Source organism: Hippocampus bargibanti, unplaced genomic scaffold (genome assembly GCF_051943395.1).
Source record: "Hippocampus bargibanti isolate YZ-2025 unplaced genomic scaffold, ASM5194339v1 Contig00167, whole genome shotgun sequence".
Taxonomy (NCBI): domain Eukaryota; kingdom Metazoa; phylum Chordata; class Actinopteri; order Syngnathiformes; family Syngnathidae; genus Hippocampus; species Hippocampus bargibanti.
In genome coordinates, this window is record NW_028296975.1 from 1 (window position 1) to 22423 (window position 22423).

General features: G+C 43.4%; 8 non-coding genes and 2 pseudogenes across 8 annotated transcripts; all 10 read left to right on the forward strand.

The window, feature by feature from the left end:
* The first annotated feature begins 890 nt into the window (after window positions 1–890).
* Window positions 891–1009, forward strand: LOC148881336 (5S ribosomal RNA). Its single transcript, XR_016113893.1, has one exon. It is a non-coding gene; the product is annotated as a 5S ribosomal RNA (ribosomal RNA).
* A 1150-nt stretch (window positions 1010–2159) lies between these two features.
* On the forward strand, window positions 2160–2278 carry LOC148881337 (5S ribosomal RNA). The gene has a single exon (XR_016113898.1). It is a non-coding gene; the product is annotated as a 5S ribosomal RNA (ribosomal RNA).
* A 1156-nt stretch (window positions 2279–3434) lies between these two features.
* LOC148881338 (5S ribosomal RNA) lies at window positions 3435–3553 on the forward strand. Its single transcript, XR_016113894.1, has one exon. It is a non-coding gene; the product is annotated as a 5S ribosomal RNA (ribosomal RNA).
* Window positions 3554–4703: 1150 nt separating this feature from the next.
* Window positions 4704–4822, forward strand: LOC148881339 (5S ribosomal RNA). Its single transcript, XR_016113895.1, has one exon. It is a non-coding gene; the product is annotated as a 5S ribosomal RNA (ribosomal RNA).
* Window positions 4823–7886: 3064 nt separating this feature from the next.
* Window positions 7887–7995, forward strand: LOC148881340 (5S ribosomal RNA; annotated as a pseudogene).
* Window positions 7996–11040: 3045 nt separating this feature from the next.
* Window positions 11041–11159, forward strand: LOC148881341 (5S ribosomal RNA). The gene has a single exon (XR_016113900.1). It is a non-coding gene; the product is annotated as a 5S ribosomal RNA (ribosomal RNA).
* Window positions 11160–13852: 2693 nt separating this feature from the next.
* Window positions 13853–13971, forward strand: LOC148881342 (5S ribosomal RNA). Its single transcript, XR_016113903.1, has one exon. It is a non-coding gene; the product is annotated as a 5S ribosomal RNA (ribosomal RNA).
* Window positions 13972–16666: 2695 nt separating this feature from the next.
* Window positions 16667–16785, forward strand: LOC148881343 (5S ribosomal RNA). The gene has a single exon (XR_016113901.1). It is a non-coding gene; the product is annotated as a 5S ribosomal RNA (ribosomal RNA).
* Window positions 16786–19480: 2695 nt separating this feature from the next.
* LOC148881344 (5S ribosomal RNA) lies at window positions 19481–19599 on the forward strand. The gene has a single exon (XR_016113902.1). It is a non-coding gene; the product is annotated as a 5S ribosomal RNA (ribosomal RNA).
* A 2700-nt stretch (window positions 19600–22299) lies between these two features.
* On the forward strand, window positions 22300–22418 carry LOC148881345 (5S ribosomal RNA; annotated as a pseudogene).
* Window positions 22419–22423: the final 5 nt, after the last annotated feature.

The following is a 22423-nucleotide window of genomic DNA, read 5'->3' on the forward strand; positions in this document are numbered from 1 at the left end:
CCCCTTTCAAACCATCTATTTTCCTTTCGCTACAATTTTAACCTCATTGTCGTCAAATGAGCGGTAGCTAGCTTTAAGGTGCATATGTACTGCAGATTGAGGCCCACTAGTATTATCCCAGCGGTGTTGATAAAGTTTTTTTTTTTTTTGAGAATTTGTTTAGTCTCCCCCATGATTTGCTCTTTATAATGTTCATTTTTCCAATGTATTGAATGAACTACATTACTTTGTTTTTCATTTGACAGCCTATCTTTTGGATGTACTCATTTTTGCCTTCAAGTGTTTATCGGTTTGAAATAAGTAGGAATTTTGTGTTGCCAAAGGACTCTGTAGTTTTTCAGACAGCCCTGCAATGTAAGGTAACGCTACTCCTCTCCTTTTAGTATCTTCAGCATTTTGGGTTTAATTCCCTATCCTTTTCTTTTGACATTTATTATGATTACTGTCCGTCTGGTCCTTGACACCCTCTGCTGACGTAATCACACAGCGACACTGATCTCGTGATCAACCATTTCACCACATAATATTCATAGTTATACATAACATTTTAAGCGCCTTTCAAAGCTCTAAAGGCCACTTTACAGTCACGTGATAAGAACGTTTTTTTTGTGCGAGTGAACAGAGGCAACCATTCGCGCCAGCGTTCACTCTACCCGGAATGAATGGACGAAACGGATTGCATTGGAAGTCAAAGAAAAGTTACCCACGAAAACGCATCAGCTGGACTCACATGCACCTATTTGACAACACGACACAAATAACACCTTCATCGATTCAAGCCTGTATTTGGAAAACCAAATAACCATCACCCGACAAGAACGAACACCATGAGCAAAGAAAGACGCTCTCCCTGCAACACTATAAAGAGGGATTTTCTGGCACACTCCCTCGCTTACGGCCATACTACCCTGAGAACGCCCGATCTCGTCCGATCTCGGAAGCTAAGCAGGGTCGGGCCTGGTTAGTACTTGGATGGGAGACCGCCTGGGAATACCAGGTGCTGTAAGCTTTTTTTTTTTTTTTTGCAGCCACCCCAAATACTGTGGGCCGAGAAATGGTCTCTCCCGTTCGCGATCCGATTTCACTTTTCATTTCACGATCACCCCCGACGCGATTTTAAACGGCTTCCCACACGTTGATTTTACTCTTGAGTCGCTGTGTGTAACGATATGGCTTTCCGGCAGAGGGAGCTGTCCGCATGGGGGACCGTCATGACAGTACTCGTACGCGAAGCAGAACTGGGCTTCTGCGTGCTGGACAGCTTCTTTTACTCCCCTTTCAAACCATCTATTTTCCTTTCGCTACAATTTTAACCTCATTGTCGTCAAATGAGCGGTAGCTAGTTGAGGTGCATATGTACTGCAGATTGAGGCCCACTCGTATTATCCCATGCGGTGTTGATAAAGTTTTTTTTTTTTGAGAATTTGTTTAGTCTCCCCCATGTTTTGCTCTTTATAATTTTAATTTTTCCAATGTATTGAATAAACTACATTACTTTGTTTTTCATTTGAAAGCTTATCTTTTGGATGTACTCAATTTTGCCTTCAAGTGTTTATCGGTTTGAAATAAGTAGGAATTTTGTGTTGCCAAAGGACTCTGTAGTTTTTCAGACAGCCCTGCAATGTAAGGTAACGCTAGTCCTCTCCTTTTAGTATCTTCAGCATTTTGGGTTTAATTCCCTATCCTTTTCTTTTGACATTTATTATGATTACTGTCCGTCTGGTCCTTGACGCCCTCTGCTGACGTAATCACACAGCGACACTGATCTCGTGATCAACCATTTCACCACATAATATTCATAGTTATACATAACATTTTAAGCGCCTTTCAAAGCTCTAAAGGCCACTTTACAGTCACGGGATAAGAACGTTTTTTTTGTGCGAGTGAACAGAGGCAACCATTCGCGCCAGCGTTCACTCTACCCGGAATGAATGGACGAAACGGATTGCATTGGAAGTCAAAGAAAAGTTACCCACGAAAACGCATCAGCTGGACTCACATGCACCTATTTGACAACACGACACAAATAACACCTTCATCGATTCAAGCCTGTATTTGGAAAACCAAATAACCATCACCCGACAAGAACGAACACCATGAGCAAAGAAAGACGCTCTCCCTGCAACACTATAAAGAGGGATTTTCTGGCACACTCCCTCGCTTACGGCCATACTACCCTGAGAACGCGTGATCTCGTCCGATCTCGGAAGCTAAGCAGGGTCGGGCCTGGTTAGTACTTGGATGGGACACCGCCTGGGAATACCAGGTGCTGTAAGCTTTTTTTTTTTTTTTGCAGCCACCCAAACACTGTGGGCCGAGAAATGGTCTCTCCCGTTCGCGATCCGATTTCACTTTTCATTTCACGATCACCCCTGACGCGATTTTAAACGGCTTCCCACACGTTGATTTTACTCTTGAGTCGCTGCGTGTAACGATATGGCTTTCCGGCAGAGGGAGCTGTCCGCATGGGGGACCGTCATGACAGTACTCGTACGCGAAGCAGAACTGGGCTTCTGCGTGCTGGACAGCTTCTTTTACTCCCCTTTCAAACCATCTATTTTCCTTTCGCTACAATTTTAACCTCATTGTCGTCAAATGAGCGGTAGCTAGCTTTAAGGTGCATATGTACTGCAGATTGAGGCCCACTAGTATTATCCCAGCGGTGTTGATAAAGTTTTTTTTTTTTTTTTTGAGAATTTGTTTAGTCTCCCCCATGATTTGCTCTTTATAATGTTCATTTTTCCAATGTATTGAATGAACTACATTACTTTGTTTTTCATTTGACAGCCTATCTTTTGGATGTACTCATTTTTGCCTTCAAGTGTTTATCGGTTTGAAATAAGTAGGAATTTTGTGTTGCCAAAGGACTCTGTAGTTTTTCAGACAGCCCTGCAATGTAAGGTAACGCTACTCCTCTCCTTTTAGTATCTTCAGCATTTTGGGTTTAATTCCCTATCCTTTTCTTTTGACATTTATTATGATTACTGTCCGTCTGGTCCTTGACGCCCTCTGCTGACGTAATCACACAGCGACACTGATCTCGTGATCAACCATTTCACCACATAATATTCATAGTTATACATAACATTTTAAGCGCCTTTCAAAGCTCTAAAGGCCACTTTACAGTCACGGGATAAGAACGTTTTTTTTTGTGCGAGTGAACAGAGGCAACCATTCGCGGCAGCGTTCACTCTACCCGGAATGAATGGACGAAACGGATTGCATTGGAAGTCAAAGAAAAGTTACCCACGTTAACGCATCAGCTGGACTCACATGCGCCTTATTTGACAACACGACACAAATAACACCTTCATCGATTCAAGCCTGTATTTGGAAAACCAAATAACCATCATCCGACAAGAACGAACACCATGAGCAAAGAAAGACGCTCTCCCTACAACACTATAAAGAGGGATTTTCTGGCAGATTCCCTCGCTTACGGCCATACTACCCTGAGAAAGCCCGATCTCGTCTGATCTCGGAAGCTAAGCAGGGTTGGGCCTGGTTAGTACTTGGATGGGAGACCGCCTGGGAATACCAGGTGCTGTAAGCTTTTTTTTTTTTGCAGCCACCCCAAACACTGTGGGGCCGAGAAATGGTCTCTCCCGTTCGCGATCCGATTTCACTTTTCATTTCACGATCACCCCCGACGCGATTTTAAACGGCTTCCCACACGTTGATTTTACTCTTGAGTCGCTGCGTGTAACGATATGGCTTTCCGGCAGAGGGAGCTGTCCGCATGGGGGACCGTCACGACAGTACTCGTACGCGAAGCAGAACTGGGCTTCTGCGTGCTGGACAGCTTCTTTTACTCCCCTTTCAAACCATTTATTTTCCTTTCGCTACAATTTTAACCTCATTGTCGTCAAATGAGCGGTAGCTAGCTTTAAGGTGTATATGTACTGCAGATTGAGGCCCACTAGTATTATCCCAGCGGTGTTGAAAAAGTATTTTTTTTTTGAGAATTTGTTTAGTCTCCCCCATGTTTTGCTCTTTATTATGTTCATTTTTGCAATGTATTGAATGAACTACATTACTTTGTTTTTCATTTGACAGCCTATCTTTTGGATGTACTCATTTTTGCCTTCAAGTGTTTATCGGTTTGAAATAAGTAGGAATTTTGTGTTGCCAAAGGACTCTGTAGTTTTTCAGACAGCCCTGCAATGTAAGGTAACGCTACTCCTCTCCTTTTAGTATCTTCAGCATTTTGGGTTTAATTCCCTATCCTTTTCTTTTGACATTTATTATGATTACTGTCCATCTGGTCCTTGACGCCCTCTGCTGACGTAATCACACAGCGACACTGATCTCGTGATCAACCATTTCACCACATAATATTCATAGTTATACATAACATTTTAAGCGCCTTTCAAAGCTCTAAATGCCACTTTACAGTCACGGGATAAGAACGTTTTTTTTTGTGCGAGTGAACAGAGGCAACCATTCGCGCCAGCGTTCACTCTACCCGGAATGAATGGACGAAACGGATTGCATTGGAAGTCAAAGGAAAGTTACCCACGTTAACGCATCAGCTGGACTCACATGCGCCTTATTTGACAACACGACACAAATAACACCTTCATCGATTCAAGCCTGTATTTGGAAAACCAAATAACCATCATCCGACAAGAACGAACACCATGAGCAAAGAAAGACGCTCTCCCTGCAACACTATAAAGAGGGATTTTCTGGCAGATTCCCTCGCTTACGGCCATACTACCCTGAGAACGCCCGATCTCGTCCGATCTCGGAAGCAAAGCAGGGTTGGGCCTGGTTAGTACTTGGATGGGAGACCGCCTGGGAATACCAGGTGCTGTAAACTTTTTTTTTTTTTTGCAGCCACCCCAAACACTGTGGGCCGAGAAATGGTCTCTCCCGTTCGCGATCCGATTTCACTTTTCATTTCACGATCACCCCCGACGCGATTTTAAACGGCTTCCCACACGTTGATTTTACTGTTGAGTCGCTGCGTGTAACGATATGGCTTTCCGGATGAGGGAGCTGTCCGCATGGGGGACCGTCATGACAGTACTCGTACGCGAAGCAGAACTGGGCTTCTGCGTGCTGGACAGCTTCTTTTACTCCCCTTTCAAACCATCTATTTTCCTTTCGCTACAATTTTAACCTCATTGTCGTCAAATGAGCGGTAGCTAGCTTTAAGGTGCATATGTACTGCAGATTGAGGCCCACTAGTATTATCCCAGCGGTGATGATAAAGTATTTTTTTTTGAGAATTTGTTTAGTCTCCCCCATGTTTTGCTCTTTATAATTTTCATTTTTCCAATGTATTGAATAAACTACATTACTTTGTTTTTCATTTGACAGCCTATCTTTTGGATGTACTCATTTTTGCCTTCAGGTGTTTATCGGTTTGAAATAAGTAGGAATTTTGTGTTGCCAAAGGACTCTGTAGTTTTTCAGAAAGCCCTGCAATGTAAGGTAATGCTACTCCTCTCCTTTTTAGTATCTTCAGAATTTTGGGTTTCATTCCCTATCCTAGGGCGGCCCGGTAGTCGAGTGGTTAGCACACCGGCTTCACAGTGCAGAGGTCGCCGGTTCGCGTCCCGGTCCGGCCTCCCTGTGTGGAGTTTGCATGTTCTCCCCGGACCCGCGTGGGTTTTCTCCGGGTCCTCTGGTTTCCTCCCACACTCCAAAAACATGCATGGCAGGCAGATTGACCACTCCAAATTGTCCCTAGGTGTGAGTGTGAGAGTGACTGTTGTATGTCTTTGTGTGCCCTGCGATTGGCTGGCAACCAATTCAGGGTGTCCCCCGCCTCGTGCCCGAAGACAGCTGAGATAGGCTCCAGCATCCCCCGTGACCCTAATGAGGAATAAGCGGTACGGGAGATGAGATGAGATTCCCTATCCTTTTCTTTTGACATTTGTTAAATGACCACTGAGGGCAACCACAGTTTGTGAGTGCTCTCCTGACATGTTTTCACTCCTTTTCGCTAATTTCGACGCTGGTTGGTATTAGCCCTATGCTGGAGGGTTCTGATAACTCATAGTTTGTGTTGTCGAGGGTGGTTTGATTCAAAAAGTAAGTATTGGTCAGTGTGTGTGGCCTTCCTAAAGATTTCTGCTTTTAGCGCTCTGTCCTCTTTTATAATTACTTTACACTCCAAAAAGGCTAGTTGGGTGTCTTTAATGTCCTCGCGAGTATATTTAATATTGATGTCTACCGAGTGCAGGTGATTTGTGAAGGATTGAATTTCTTCTTTTTTAATTATGACGAAAGTGCCCTCCACATATCTAAACCAGTGCCTCGGTTTTGTACCCGGGAAGGATGTGAGAGCCTGTTTCTCCATTTTTTTTTATGGCCAGATTGTCCATTATGGGTTAAACTGGTGAGCCCAAAGCACAACTATGAATTTGTTTGAATTTTTTTTCCCCGGAATTTAAAATACGTAAAATTCAGGCAAGTAATCCCGTAATAAAGTAATCAGTGTAGCCTCAGGGTATAGTCCTCTGCTCTCCCCAACCTGAGAGAAGTGACCTATCATAGCAGAAGTCTGGCACCGCCACCTCTAGACGTTAGGGATATACATATGGGGCCGAAACTACTAGCAAATTTTAGTTCGCTGACGAAGCCTCTTCGATGAGAAACGAAACGTCAGAGACCTTCAAAGAAGTACAGGTGACGGCTGAAGAAACCTTTTCATCAATGGACCACTCCTGTATGACTGAGAGCTGACAGAGACGGACAAGCAGGTTGGACTGAGGATCCCCCACCCCCTTTTTTTCTAATACTTTCAGGCGCTGCTTTCGGGGTTGTTTAAAAAAAAGAGAGAACTGGTGTGGGTACGCAACGAATATTGAGATGTGCTTAGACATGCTGTTCTGTTTTGCCATACAATGTTCAGCCCGTTACAGAGCATAGAGTAAGATCAGTTAAGATGGCCGATCAAGTTATTGTTTTCGAATGGATTGTTTAAAATATGAGCACTGTTTGTTTTTCCGATGCGATCCTTTGGCACAGTCTTAGACATGAGCAGACCTTTCAACCACGAGGCAGAACAATCCTAAAGGTCTGTTGAATCGTTGGTGGTCTACCCAATGATTTCTAGTCGCCCTCGTTCCCTCAGATCTTCTTCCTCCCTCCACCTCTGTGTGTCCCTCACTCCCCCGTCTCAGCAAGATGGGTGACAGACCCCTCAGCTGCTCTGCCTCCAATTTTTGGAAGTCACTTCCTCAGAACTTTCATAACATCGATTCTCTTATCACCTTCAAGTCCCATCTCAAACCCCAGCTATTTAAAATAGCATTTTCTGTGTGTAGCTCTCTCTCCTGTTTCTATTTATAATTGTATTTTATTTATTGCAATCTATTTGTGATTGAATTTTATTTATTATAGTACCTCTGCTTGTCCGTGACTGTAAAGTGTCCTTTAGAGCTTTGAAAGGCGCTTAAAATGTTATGTATAACTATGAATATTATGTGGTGAAATGGTTGATCACGAGATCAGTGTCGCTGTGTGATTACGTCAGCAGAGGGCGTCAAGGACCAGACGGAGAGTAATCATAATAATACATTTAATTTCTAAGCGCCTTTCAAAACTCTCAAGGCAAGGCCACTTTACAGTCAGGGGATAAGAATGTTTTTTTTGTGCGAGTGAACAGAGGCAACCATTTGCGCCAGCGTTCACTCTGCCCGGAATGGATGGACGAAACGGATTGCATTGGAAGTCATAGAAAAGTTACCCACGTTAACGCATCAGCTGGACTCACATGCGCCTTATTTGACAACACGACACAAATAACACCTTCATCGATTCAAGCCTGTATTTGGAAAACCAAATAACCATCATACGACAAGAACGAACACCATAAACAAAGACGCTCTCCCTGCAACACTATAAAGAGGGATTTTCTGGCACATTCCCTCGCTTACGGCCATACTACCCTGTGAACGCCCGATCTCGGAAGCTAAGCAGGGTCGGGCCTGGTTAGTACTTGGATGGGAGACCGCCTGGGAATACCAGGTGCTGTAAGCTTTTTTTTTTTTTTTTTTTTTTTTGCAGCCACCCCAAACACTGTGGGCCGAGAAATGGTCTCTCCCGTTCGCGATCCGATTTCACTTTTCATTTCACGATCACCCCCGACGCGATTTTAAACGGCTTCCCACACGTTGATTTTACTGTTGAGTCGCTGCGTGTAACGATATGGCTTTCCGGAAGAGGGAGCTGTCCGCATGGGGGACCGTCATGACAGTACTCGTACGCGAAGCAGAACTGGGCTTCTGCGTGCTGGACAGCTTCTTTTACTCCCCTTTCAAACCATCTATTTTCCTTTCGCTACAATTTTAACCTCATTGTCGTCAAATGAGCGGTAGCTAGCTTTAAGGTGCATATGTACTGCAGATTGAGGCCCACTAGTATTATCCCAGCGGTGTTGATAAAGTATTTTTTTTTTGAGAATTTGTTTAGTCTCCCCCATGTTTTGCTCTTTATAATTTTCATTTTTCCAATGTATTGAATAAACTACATTACTTTGTTTTTCATTTGACAGCCTATCTTTTGGATGTACTCATTTTTGCCTTCAGGTGTTTATCGGTTTGAAATAAGTAGGAATTTTGTGTTGCCAAAGGACTCTGTAGTTTTTCAGAAAGCCCTGCAATGTAAGGTAATGCTACTCCTCTCCTTTTTAGTATCTTCAGAATTTTGGGTTTCATTCCCTATCCTAGGGCGGCCCGGTAGTCGAGTGGTTAGCACACCGGCTTCGCAGTGCAGAGGTCGCCGGTTCGCGTCCCGGTCCGGCCTCCCTGTGTGGAGTTTGCATGTTCTCCCCGGACCCGCGTGGGTTTTCTCCGGGTCCTCTGGTTTCCTCCCACACTCCAAAAACATGCATGGCAGGCAGATTGACCACTCCAAATTGTCCCTAGGTGTGAGTGTGAGAGTGACTGTTGTATGTCTTTGTGTGCCCTGCGATTGGCTGGCAACCAATTCAGGGTGTCCCCCGCCTCGTGCCCGAAGACAGCTGAGATAGGCTCCAGCACCCCCCGTGACCCTAATGAGGAATAAGCGGTACGGGAGATGAGATTCCCTATCTTTTTGACATTTGTTAAATGACTACTGAGGGCAACCAGTTTGTGAGTGCTCTCCTGACATGTTTTCACTCCTTTTCACTAATTTCGACGCTGGTTGGTATTAGCCCTATGCTGGAGGGTTCTGATAACTCATAGTTTGTGTTGTCGAGGGTGGTTTGATTCAAAAAGTAAGTATTGGTCAGTGTGTGTGGCCTTCCTAAAGATTTCTGCTTTTAGCGCTCTGTCCTCTTTTATAATTTCTTTACACTCCAAAAAGGCTAGTTGGGTGTCTTTAATGTCCTCGCGAGTATATTTAATATTGATGTCTACCGAGTGCAGGTGATTTGTGAAGGATGAATTTCTTCTTTTTTAATTATGACGAAAGTGCCCTCCACATATCTAAACCAGTGACTCGGTTTTGTACCCGGGAAGGATGTGAGAGCCTGTTTCTCCATTTTTTTTCATGGCCAGATTGTCCATTATGGGTTAAACTGGTGAGCCCAAAGCACAACTATGAATTTGTTTGAATTTTTTTTCCCCGGAATTTAAAATACGTAAAATTCAGGCAAGTAATCACGTAATAAAGTAATCAGTGTAGCCTCAGGGTATAGTCCTCTGCTCTCCCCAACCTGAGAGAAGTGACCTATCATAGCAGAAGTCTGGCACCGCCACCTCTAGACGTTAGGGATATACATATGGGGCCGAAACTACTAGCAAATTTTAGTTCGCTGAGAAACGAAACGTCAGACACCTTCAAAGAAGTACAGGTGACGGCTGAAGAAACCTTTTCATCAATGGACCACTCCTGTATGACTGAGAGCTGACAGAGACGTACAAGCAGGTTGGACTGAGGATCCCCCACCCCCTTTTTTTCTAATACTTTCAGGCGCTGCTTTCGGGGTTGTTAAAAAAAAGAGAGAACTGGTGTGGGTACGCAACGAATATTGAGATGTGCTTAGACATGCTGTTCTGTTTTGCCATACAATGTTCAGCCCGTTACAGAGCATAGAGTAAGATCAGTTAAGATGGCCGATCAAGTTATTGTTTTCGAATGGATTGTTTAAAATATGAGCACTGTTTGTTTTTCCGATGCGATCCTTTGGCACAGTCTTAGACATGAGCAGACCTTTCAACCACGAGGCAGAACAATCCTAAAGGTCTGTTGAATCGTTGGTGGTCTACCCAATGATTTCTAGTCGCCCTCGTTCCCTCAGATCTTCTTCCTCCCTCCACCTCTGTGTGTCCCTCACTCCCCCGTCTCAGCAAGATGGGTGACAGACCCCTCAGCTGCTCTGGCCCCAATTTTTGGAAGTCACTTCCTCAGAACTTTCATAACATCGATTCTCTTACCACCTTCAAGTCCCATCTCAAACCCCAGCTATTTAAAATAGCATTTTCTGTGTGTAGCTCTCTCTCCTGTTTCTATTTATAATTGTATTTTATTTATTGCAATCTATTTGTGATTGTATTTTATTTATTATAGTACCTCTGCTTGTCCGTGACTGTAAAGTGTCCTTTAGAGCTTTGAAAGGCGCTTAAAATGTTATGTATAACTATGAATATTATGTGGTGAAATGGTTGATCACGAGATCAGTGTCGCTGTGTGATTACGTCAGCAGAGGGCGTCAAGGACCAGACGGAGAGTAATCATAATAATACATTTAATTTCTAAGCGCCTTTCAAAACTCTCAAGGCCACTTTACAGTCAGGGGATAAGAATGTTTTTTTTTTGTGCGAGTGAACAGAGGCAACCATTTGCGCCAGCGTTCACTCTGCCCGGAATGAATGGACGAAACGGATTGCATTGGAAGTCAAAGAAAAGTTACCCACGTTAACGCATCAGCTGGACTCACATGCGCCTTATTTGACAACACGACACAAATAACACCTTCATCGATTCAAGCCTGTATTTGGAAAACCAAATAACCATCATCCGACAAGAACGAACACCATAAACAAAGAAAGACGCTCTCCCTGCAACACTATAAAGAGGGATTTTCTGGCACATTCCCTCGCTTACGGCCATACTACCCTGAGAACGCCCGATCTCGTCCGATCTCGGAAGCTAAGCAGGGTCGGGCCTGGTTAGTACTTGGATGGGAGACCGCCTGGGAATACCAGGTGCTGTAAGCTTTTTTTTTTTTTTTTTTGCAGCCACCCCAAACACTGTGGGCCGAGAAATGGTCTCTCCCGTTCGCGATCCGATTTCACTTTTCATTTCACGATCACCCCCGACGCGATTTTAAACGGCTTCCCACACGTTGATTTTACTGTTGAGTCGCTGCGTGTAACGATATGGCTTTCCGGAAGAGGGAGCTGTCCGCATGGGGGACCGTCATGACAGTACTCGTACGCGAAGCAGAACTGGGCTTCTGCGTGCTGGACAGCTTCTTTTACTCCCCTTTCAAACCATCTATTTTCCTTTCGCTACAATTTTAACCTCATTGTCGTCAAATGAGCGGTAGCTAGCTTTAAGGTGCATATGTACTGCAGATTGAGGCTCACTAGTATTATCCCAGCTGTGTTGATAAAGTATTTTTTTTTGAGAATTTGTTTAGTCTCCCCCATGTTTTGCTCTTTATAATTTTCATTTTTCCAATGTATTGAATAAACTACATTACTTTGTTTTTCATTTGACAGCCTATCTTTTGGATGTACTCATTTTTGCCTTCAGGTGTTTATCGGTTTGAAATAAGTAGGAATTTTGTGTTGCCAAAGGACTCTGTAGTTTTTCAGAAAGCCCTGCAATGTAAGGTAATGCTACTCCTCTCCTTTTTAGTATCTTCAGAATTTTGGGTTTCATTCCCTATCCTTTTCTTTTGACATTTGTTAAATGACCACTGAGGGCAACCACAGTTTGTGAGTGCTCTCCTGACATGTTTTCACTCCTTTTCGCTAATTTCGACGCTGGTTGGTATTAGCCCTATGCTGGAGGGTTCTGATAACTCATAGTTTGTGTTGTCGAGGGTGGTTTGATTCAAAAAGTAAGTATTGGTCAGTGTGTGTGGCCTTCCTAAAGATTTCTGCTTTTAGCGCTCTGTCCTCTTTTATAATTACTTTACACTCCAAAAAGGCTAGTTGGGTCTCTTTAATGTCCTCGCGAGTATATTTAATATTGATGTCTACCGAGCGCAGGTGATTTGTGAAGGATTGAATTTCTTCTTTTTTAATTATGACGAAAGTGCCCTCCACATATCTAAACCAGTGCCTCGGTTTTGTACCCGGGAAGGATGTGAGAGCCTGTTTCTCCATTTTTTTTCATGGCCAGATTGTCCATTATGGGTTAAACTGGTGAGCCCAAAGCACAACTATGAATTTGTTTGAATTTTTTTTTCCCCGGAATTTAAAATACGTAAAATTCAGGCAAGTAATCACGTAATAAAGTAATCAGTGTAGGCTCAGGTTATAGTCATCTGCTCTCCCCAACCTGAGAGATGTGACCTATCATAGCAGAAGTCTGGCACCGCCACCTCTAGACGTTAGGGATATACATATGGGGCCGAAACTACTAGCAAATTTTAGTTCGCTGATGAAGCCTCTTCGATGAGAAACGAAACGTCCGACACCTTCAAAGAACTACAGGTGACGGCTGAAGAAACCTTTTCATCAATGGACCACTCCTGTATGACTGAGAGCTGACAGAGACGTACAAGCAGGTTGGACTGAGGATCCCCCACCCCCCTTTTTTCTAGTACTTTCAGGCGCTGCTTTCGGGGTTGTTTAAAAAAAAGAGAGAACTGGGGTGGGTACGCAACGAATATTGAGATGTGCTTAGACATGCTGTTCTGTTTTGCCATACAATGTTCAGCCCGTTACAGAGCATAGAGTAAGATCAGTTAAGATGGCCGATCAAGTTATTGTTTTCGAATGGATTGTTTAAAATATGAGCACTGTTTGTTTTTCCGATGCAATCCTTTGGCACAGTCTTAGACATGAGCAGACCTTTCAAGCACGAGGCAGAATAATCCTAAAGGTCTGTTGAATCGTTGGTGGTCTACCCAATGATTTCTAGTCGCCCTCGTTCCCTCAGATCTTCTTCCTCCCTCCACCTCTGTGTGTCCCTCACTCCCCCGTCTCAGCAAGATGGGTGACAGACCCCTCAGCTGCTCTGCCCCCAATTTTTGGAAGTCACTTCCTCCGAACTTTCATAACATCGATTCTCTTACCACCTTCAAGTCCCATCTCCAAACCCAGCTATTTAAAATAGCATTTTCTGTGTGTAGCTCTCTCTCCTGTTTCTATTTATAATTGTATTTTATTTATTGCAATCTATTTGTGATTGTATTTTATTTATTATAGTACCTCTGCTTGTCCGTGACTGTAAAGTGTCCTTTAGAGCTTTGAAAGGCGCTTAAAATGTTATGTATAACTATGAATATTATGTGGTGAAATGGTTGATCACGAGATCAGTGTCGCTGTGTGATTACGTCAGCAGAGGGCGTCAAGGACCAGACGGAGAGTAATCATAATAATACATTTAATTTCTAAGCGCCTTTCAAAACTCTCAAGGCCACTTTACAGTCAGGGGATAAGAATGTTTTTTTTTTGTGCGAGTGAACAGAGGCAACCGTTTGCGCCAGCGTTCACTCTGCCCGGAATGAATGGACGAAACGGATTGCATTGGAAGTCAAAGAAAAGTTACCCACGTTAACGCATCAGCTGGACTCACATGCGCCTTATTTGACAACACGACACAAATAACACCTTCATCGATTCAAGCCTGTATTTGGAAAACCAAATAACCATCATCCGACAAGAACGAACACCATAAACAAAGACGCTCTCCCTGCAACAGTATAAAGAGGGATTTTCTGGCACATTCCCTCGCTTACGGCCATACTACCCTGAGAACGCCCGATCTCGTTCGATCTCGGAAGCTAAGCAGGGTCGGGCCTGGTTAGTACTTGGATGGGAGACCGCCTGGGAATACCAGGTGCTGTAAGCTTTTTTTTTTTTTTTTGCAGCCACCCCAAACACTGTGGGCCGAGAAATGGTCTCTCCCGTTCGCGATCCGATTTCACTTTTCATTTCACGATCACCCCCGACGCGATTTTAAACGGCTTCCCACACGTTGATTTTACTGTTGAGTCGCTGCGTGTAACGATATGGCTTTCCGGCAGAGGGAGCTGTCCGCATGGGGGACCGTCATGACAGTACTCGTACGCGAAGCAGAACTGGGCTTCTGCGTGCTGGACAGCTTCTTTTACTCCCCTTTCAAACCATCTATTTTCCTTTCGCTACAATTTTAACCTCATTGTCGTCAAATGAGCGGTAGCTAGCTTTAAGGTGCATATGTACTGCAGATTGAGGCCCACTAGTATTATCCCAGCGGTGTTGATAAAGTATTTTTTTTTTGAGAATTTGTTTAGTCTCCCCCATGTTTTGCTCTTTATAATTTTCATTTTTCCAATGTATTGAATAAACTACATTACTTTGTTTTTCATTTGACAGCCTATCTTTTGGATGTACTCATTTTTGCCTTCAGGTGTTTATCGGTTTGAAATAAGTAGGAATTTTGTGTTGCCAAAGGACTCTGTAGTTTTTCAGAAAGCCCTGCAATGTAAGGTAATGCTACTCCTCTCCTTTTTAGTATCTTCAGAATTTTGGGTTTCATTCCCTATCCTTTTCTTTTGACATTTGTTAAATGACCACTGAGGGCAACCACAGTTTGTGAGTGCTCTCCTGACATGTTTTCACTCCTTTTCGCTAATTTCGACGCTGGTTGGTATTAGCCCTATGCTGGAGGGTTCTGATAACTCATAGTTTGTGTTGTCGAGGGTGGTTTGATTCAAAAAGTAAGTATTGGTCAGTGTGTGTGGCCTTCCTAAAGATTTCTGCTTTTAGCGCTCTGTCCTCTTTTATAATTACTTTACACTCCAAAAAGGCTAGTTGGGTCTCTTTAATGTCCTCGCGAGTATATTTAATATTGATGTCTACCGAGTGCAGGTGATTTGTGAAGGATTGAATTTCTTCATTTTTAATTATGACGAAAGTGCCCTCCACATATCTAAACCAGTGCCTCGGTTTTGTACCCGGGAAGGATGTGAGAGCCTGTTTCTCCATTTTTTTTCATGGCCAGATTGTCCATTATGGGTTAAACTGGTGAGCCCAAAGCACAACTATGAATTTGTTTGAATTTTTTTTCCCCGGAATTTAAAATACGTAAAATTCAGGCAAGTAATCACGTAATAAAGTAATCAGTGTAGGCTCAGGGTATAGTCCTCTGCTCTCCCCAACCTGAGAGATGTGACCTATCATAGCAGAAGTCTGGCACCGCCACCTCTAGACGTTAGGGATATACATATGGGGCCGAAACTACTAGCAAATTTTAGTTCGCTGATGAAGCCTCTTCGATGAGAAACGAAACGTCCGACACCTTCAAAGAACTACAGGTGACGGCTGAAGAAACCTTTTCATCAATGGACCACTCCTGTATGACTGAGAGCTGACAGAGACGTACAAGCAGGTTGGACTGAGGATCCCCCACCCCCTTTTTTTCTAGTACTTTCAGGCGCTGCTTTCGGGGTTGTTTAAAAAAAAGAGCGAACTGGGGTGGGTACGCAACGAATATTGAGATGTGCTTAGACATGCTGTTCTGTTTTGCCATACAATGTTCAGCCCGTTACAGAGCATAGAGTAAGATCAGTTAAGATGGCCGATCAAGTTATTGTTTTCGAATGGATTGTTTAAAATATGAGCACTGTTTGTTTTTCCGATGCAATCCTTTGGCACAGTCTTAGACATGAGCAGACCTTTCAAGCACGAGGCAGAATAATCCTAAAGGTCTGTTGAATCGTTGGTGGTCTACCCAATGATTTCTAGTCGCCCTCGTTCCCTCAGATCTTCTTCCTCCCTCCACCTCTGTGTGTCCCTCACTCCCCCGTCTCAGCAAGATGGGTGACAGACCCCTCAGCTGCTCTGCCCCCAATTTTTGGAAGTCACTTCCTCCGAACTTTCATAACATCGATTCTCTTACCACCTTCAAGTCCCATCTCAAAACCCAGCTATTTAAAATAGCATTTTCTGTGTGTAGCTCTCTCTCCTGTTTCTATTTATAATTGTATTTTATTTATTGCAATCTATTTGTGATTGTATTTTATTTATTATAGTACCTCTGCTTGTCCGTGACTGTAAAGTGTCCTTTATAGCTTTGAAAGGCGCTTAAAATGTTATGTATAACTATGAATATTATGTGGTGAAATGGTTGATCACGAGATCAGTGTCGCTGTGTGATTACGTCAGCAGAGGGCGTCAAGGACCAGACGGAGAGTAATCATAATAATACATTTAATTTCTAAGCGCCTTTCAAAACTCTCAAGGCCACTTTACAGTCAGGGGATAAGAATGTTTTTTTTTTGTGCGAGTGAACAGAGGCAACCATTTGCGCCAGCGTTCACTCTGCCCGGAATGAATGGACGAAACGGATTGCATTGGAAGTCAAAGAAAAGTTACCCACGTTAACGCATCAGCTGGACTCACATGCGCCTTATTTGACAACACGACACAAATAACACCTTCATCGATTCAAGCCTGTATTTGGAAAACCAAATAACCATCATCCGACAAGAACGAACACCATAAACAAAGAAAGACGCTCTCCCTGCAACACTATAAAGAGGGATTTTCTGGCACATTCCCTCGCTTACGGCCATACTACCCTGAGAACGCCCGATCTCGTCCGATCTCGGAAGCTAAGCAGGGTCGGGCCTGGTTAGTACTTGGATGGGAGACCGCCTGGGAATACCAGGTGCTGTAAGCTTTTTTTTTTTTTTTTGCAGCCACCCCAAACACTGTGGGCCGAGAAATGGTCTCTCCCGTTCGCGATCCGATTTCACTTTTCATTTCACGATCACCCCCGACGCGATTTTAAACGGCTTCCCACACGTTGATTTTACTGTTGAGTCGCTGCGTGTAACGATATGGCTTTCCGGCAGAGGGAGCTGTCCGCATGGGGGACCGTCATGACAGTACTCGTACGCGAAGCAGAACTGGGCTTCTGCGTGCTGGACAGCTTCTTTTACTCCCCTTTCAAACCATCTATTTTCCTTTCGCTACAATTTTAACCTCATTGTCGTCAAATGAGCGGTAGCTAGCTTTAAGGTGCATATGTACTGCAGATTGAGGCCCACTAGTATTATCCCAGCGGTGTTGATAAAGTATTTTTTTTTTTGGAGAATTTGTTTAGTCTCCCTCATTTTTGCTCTTTATAATTTTCATTTTTCCAATGTATTGAATAAACTACATTACTTTGTTTTTCATTTGACAGCCTATCTTTTGGATGTACTCATTTTTGCCTTCAGGCGTTTATCGGTTTGAAATAAGTAGGAATTTTGTGTTGCCAAAGGACTCTGTAGTTTTTCAGAAAGCCCTGCAATGTAAGGTAATGCTACTCCTCTCCTTTTTAGTATCTTCAGAATTTTGGGTTTCATTCCCTATCCGTTTCTTTTGACATTTGTTAAATGACCACTGAGGGCAACCACAGTTTGTGAGTGCTCTCCTGACATGTTTTCACTCCTTTTCGCTAATTTCGACGCTGGTTGGTATTAGCCCTATGCTGGAGGGTTCTGATAACTCATAGTTTGTGTTGTCGAGGGTGGTTTGATTCAAAAAGTAAGTATTGGTCAGTGTGTGTGGCCTTCCTAAAGATTTCTGCTTTTAGCGCTCTGTCCTCTTTTATAATTACTTTACACTCCAAAAAGGCTAGTTGGGTCTCTTTAATGTCCTCGCGAGTATATTTAATATTGATGTCTACCGAGTGCAGGTGATTTGTGAAGGATTGAATTTCTTCTTTTTTAATTATGACGAAAGTGCCCTCCACATATCTAAACCAGTGCCTCGGTTTTGTACCCGGGAAGGATGTGAGAGCCTGTTTCTCCATTTTTTTTCATGGCCAGATTGTCCATTATGGGTTAAACTGGTGAGCCCAAAGCACAACTATGAATTTGTTTGAATTTTTTTTCCCCGGAATTTAAAATACGTAAAATTCAGGCAAGTAATCACGTAATAAAGTAATCAGTGTAGGCTCAGGGTATAGTCCTCTGCTCTCCCCAACCTGAGAGATGTGACCTATCATAGCAGAAGTCTGGCACCGCCACCTCTAGACGTTAGGGATATACATATGGGGCCGAAACTACTAGCAAATTTTAGTTAGCTGATGAAGCCTCTTCGATGAGAAACGAAACGTCCGACACCTTCAAAGAACTACAGGTGACGGCTGAAGAAACCTTTTCATCAATGGACCACTCCTGTATGACTGAGAGCTGACAGAGACGTACAAGCAGGTTGGACTGAGGATCCCCCACCCCCTTTTTTTCTAGTACTTTCAGGCGCTGCTTTCGGGGTTGTTTAAAAAAAAGAGAGAACTGGGGTGGGTACGCAACGAATATTGAGATGTGCTTAGACATGCTGTTCTGTTTTGCCATACAATGTTCAGCCCGTTACAGAGCATAGAGTAAGATCAGTTAAGATGGCCGATCAAGTTATTGTTTTCGAATGGATTGTTTAAAATATGAGCACTGTTTGTTTTTCCGATGCAATCCTTTGGCACAGTCTTAGACATGAGCAGACCTTTCAAGCACGAGGCAGAATAATCCTAAAGGTCTGTTGAATCGTTGGTGGTCTACCCAATGATTTCTAGTCGCCCTGGTTCCTTCAGATCTTCTTCCTCCCTCCACCTCTGTGTGTCCCTCACTCCCCCGTCTCAGCAAGATGGGTGACAGACCCCTCAGCTGCTCTGCCCCCAATTTTTGGAAGTCACTTCCTCCGAACTTTCATAACATCGATTCTCTTACCACCTTCAAGTCCCATCTCAAAACCCAGCTATTTAAAATAGCATTTTCTGTGTGTAGCTCTCTCTCCTGTTTCTATTTATAATTGTATTTTATTTATTGCAATCTATTTGTGATTGTATTTTATTTATTATAGTACCTCTGCTTGTCCGTGACTGTAAAGTGTCCTTTAGAGCTTTGAAAGGCGCTTAAAATGTTATGTATAACTATGAATATTATGTGGTGAAATGGTTGATCACGAGATCAGTGTCGCTGTGTGATTACGTCAGCAGAGGGCGTCAAGGACCAGACGGAGAGTAATCATAATAATACATTTAATTTCTAAGCGCCTTTCAAAGCTCTCAAGGCCACTTTACAGTCAGGGGATAAGAATGTTTTTTTTTGTGCGAGTGAACAGAGGCAACCATTTGCGCCAGCGTTCACTCTGCCCGGAATGAATGGACGAAACGGATTGCATTGGAAGTCAAAGAAAAGTTACCCACGTTAACGCATCAGCTGGACTCACATGCGCCTTATTTGACAACACGACACAAATAACACCTTCATCGATTCAAGCCTGTATTTGGAAAACCAAATAACCATCATCCGACAAGAACGAACACCATAAACAAAGAAAGACGCTCTCCCTGCAACACTATAAAGAGGGATTTTCTGGCACATTGCCTCGCTTACGGCCATACTACCCTGAGAACGCCCGATCTCGTCCGATCTCGGAAGCTAAGCAGGGTCGGGCCTGGTTAGTACTTGGATGGGAGACCGCCTGGGAATACCAGGTGCTGTAAGCTTTTTTTTTTTTTTTTTTTTTGCAGCCACCCCAAACACTGTGGGCCGAGAAATGGTCTCTCCCGTTCGCGATCCGATTTCACTTTTCATTTCACGATCACCCCCGACGCGATTTTAAACGGCTTCCCACACGTTGATTTTACTGTTGAGTCGCTGCGTGTAACGATATGGCTTTCCGGCAGAGGGAGCTGTCCGCATGGGGGACCGTCATGACAGTACTCGTACGCGAAGCAGAACTGGGCTTCTGCGTGCTGGACAGCTTCTTTTACTCCCCTTTCAAACCATCTATTTTCCTTTCGCTACAATTTTAACCTCATTGTCGTCAAATGAGCGGTAGCTAGCTTTAAGGTGCATATGTACTGCAGATTGAGGCCCACTCGTATTATCCCAGCGGTGTTGATAAAGTTTTTTTTTTTTTGAGAATTTGTTTAGTCTCCCCCATGTTTTGCTCTTTATAATTTTCATTTTTCCAATGTATTGAATGAACTACATTACTTTGTTTTTCATTTGACAGCCTATCTTTTGGATGTACTCATTTTTGCCTTCAAGTGTTTATCGGTTTGAAATAAGTAGGAATTTTGTGTTGCCAAAGGACTCTGTAGTTTTTCAGACAGCCCTGCAATGTAAGGTAACGCTACTCCTCTCCTTTTAGTATCTTCAGCATTTTGGGTTTCATTCCCTATCCTTTTCTTTTGACATTTATTACTGAGGGCAACCACAGTTTGTGAGTGCTCTCCTGACATGTTTTCACTCCTTTTCGCTAATTTCGACGCTGGTTGGTATTAGCCCTATGCTGGAGGGTTCTGATAACTCATAGTTTGTGTTGTCGAGGGTGGTTTGATTCAAAAAGTAAGTATTGGTCAGTGTGTGTGGCCTTCCTAAAGATTTTCTGCTTTTAGCGCTCTGTCCTCTTTTATAATTACTTTACACTCCAAAAAGGCTAGTTGGGTCTCTTTAATGTCCTCGCGAGTATATTTAATATTGATGTCTACCGAGTGCAGGTGATTTGTGAAGGATTGAATTTCTTATTTTTTAATTATGACGAAAGTGCCCTCCACATATCTAAACCAGTGCCTCGGTTTTGTACCGGGAAGGATGTGAGAGCCTGTTTCTCCATTTTTTTTCATGGCCAGATTGTCCATTATGGGTTAAACTGGTGAGCCCAAAGCACAACTATGAATTTGTTTGAATTTTTTTTCTCCGGAATTTAAAATACGTAAAATTCAGGCAAGTAATCACGTAATAAAGTAATCAGTGTAGGCTCAGGTTATAGTCCTCTGCTCTCCCCAACCTGAGAGATGTGACCTATCATAGCAGAAGTCTGGCACCGCCACCTCTAGACGTTAGGGATATACATATGGGGCCGAAACTACTAGCAAATTTTAGTTCGCTGATGAAGCCTCTTCGATGAGAAACGAAACGTCCGACACCTTCAAAGAACTACAGGTGACGGCTGAAGAAACCTTTTCATCAATGGACCACTCCTGTATGACTGAGAGCTGACAGAGACGTACAAGCAGGTTGGACTGAGGATCCCCCACCCCCTTTTTTTCTAGTACTTTCAGGCGCTGCTTTCGGGGTTGTTTAAAAAAAAGAGAGAACTGGGGTGGGTACGCAACGAATATTGAGATGTGCTTAGACATGCTGTTCTGTTTTGCCATACAATGTTCAGCCCGTTACAGAGCATAGAGTAAGATCAGTTAAGATGGCCGATCAAGTTATTGTTTTCGAATGGATTGTTTTAAAATATGAGCACTGTTTGTTTTTCCGATGCAATCCTTTGGCACAGTCTTAGACATGAGCAGACCTTTCAAGCACGAGGCAATATAATCCTAAAGGTCTGTTGAATCGTTGGTGGTCTCTACCCAATGATTTTCTAGTCGCCCTCGTTCCCTCAGATCTTCTTCCTCCCTCCACCTCTGTGTGTCCCTCACTCCCCCGTCTCAGCAAGATGGGTGACAGACCCCTCAGCTGCTCTGCCCCCAATTTTTGGAAGTCACTTCCTCCGAACTTTCATAACATCGATTCTCTTACCACCTTCAAGTCCCATCTCAAAACCCAGCTATTTAAAATAGCATTTTCTGTGTGTAGCTCTCTCTCCTGTTTCTATTTATAATTGTATTTTATTTATTGCAATCTATTTGTGATTGTATTTTATTTATTATAGTACCTCTGCTTGTCCGTGACTGTAAAGTGTCCTTTAGAGCTTTGAAAGGCGCTTAAAAATGTTATGTATAACTATGAATATTATGTGGTGAAATGGTTGATCACGAGATCAGTGTCGCTGTGTGATTACGTCAGCAGAGGGCGTCACAGGACCAGACGGAGAGTAATCATAATAATACATTTAATTTTAAGCGCCTTTCAAAACTCTCAAGGCCACTTTACAGTCAGGGGATAAGAATGTTTTTTTTTTGTGCGAGTGAACAGAGGCAACCATTTGCGCCAGCGTTCACTCTGCCCGGAATGAATGGACGAAACGGATTGCATTGGAAGTCAAAGAAAAGTTACCCACGTTAACGCATCAGCTGGACTCACATGCGCCTTATTTGACAAACACGACACAAATAACACCTTCATTCGATTCAAGCCTGTATTTGGGAAAACCAAATATCCATCATCCGACAAGAACGAACACCATGAGCAAACAAAGACGATCTCCCTGCAACAGTATAAAGAGGAATTTTCTGGCTCATTCCCTCGCTTACGGCCATACTACCCTGAGAACGCCCGATCTCGATCGATCTCGGAAGCTAAGCTGGGTCGGGCATGGTTAGTACTTGGATGGGAGACCGCCTGGGAATACCAGGTGCTGTAAGCTTTTTT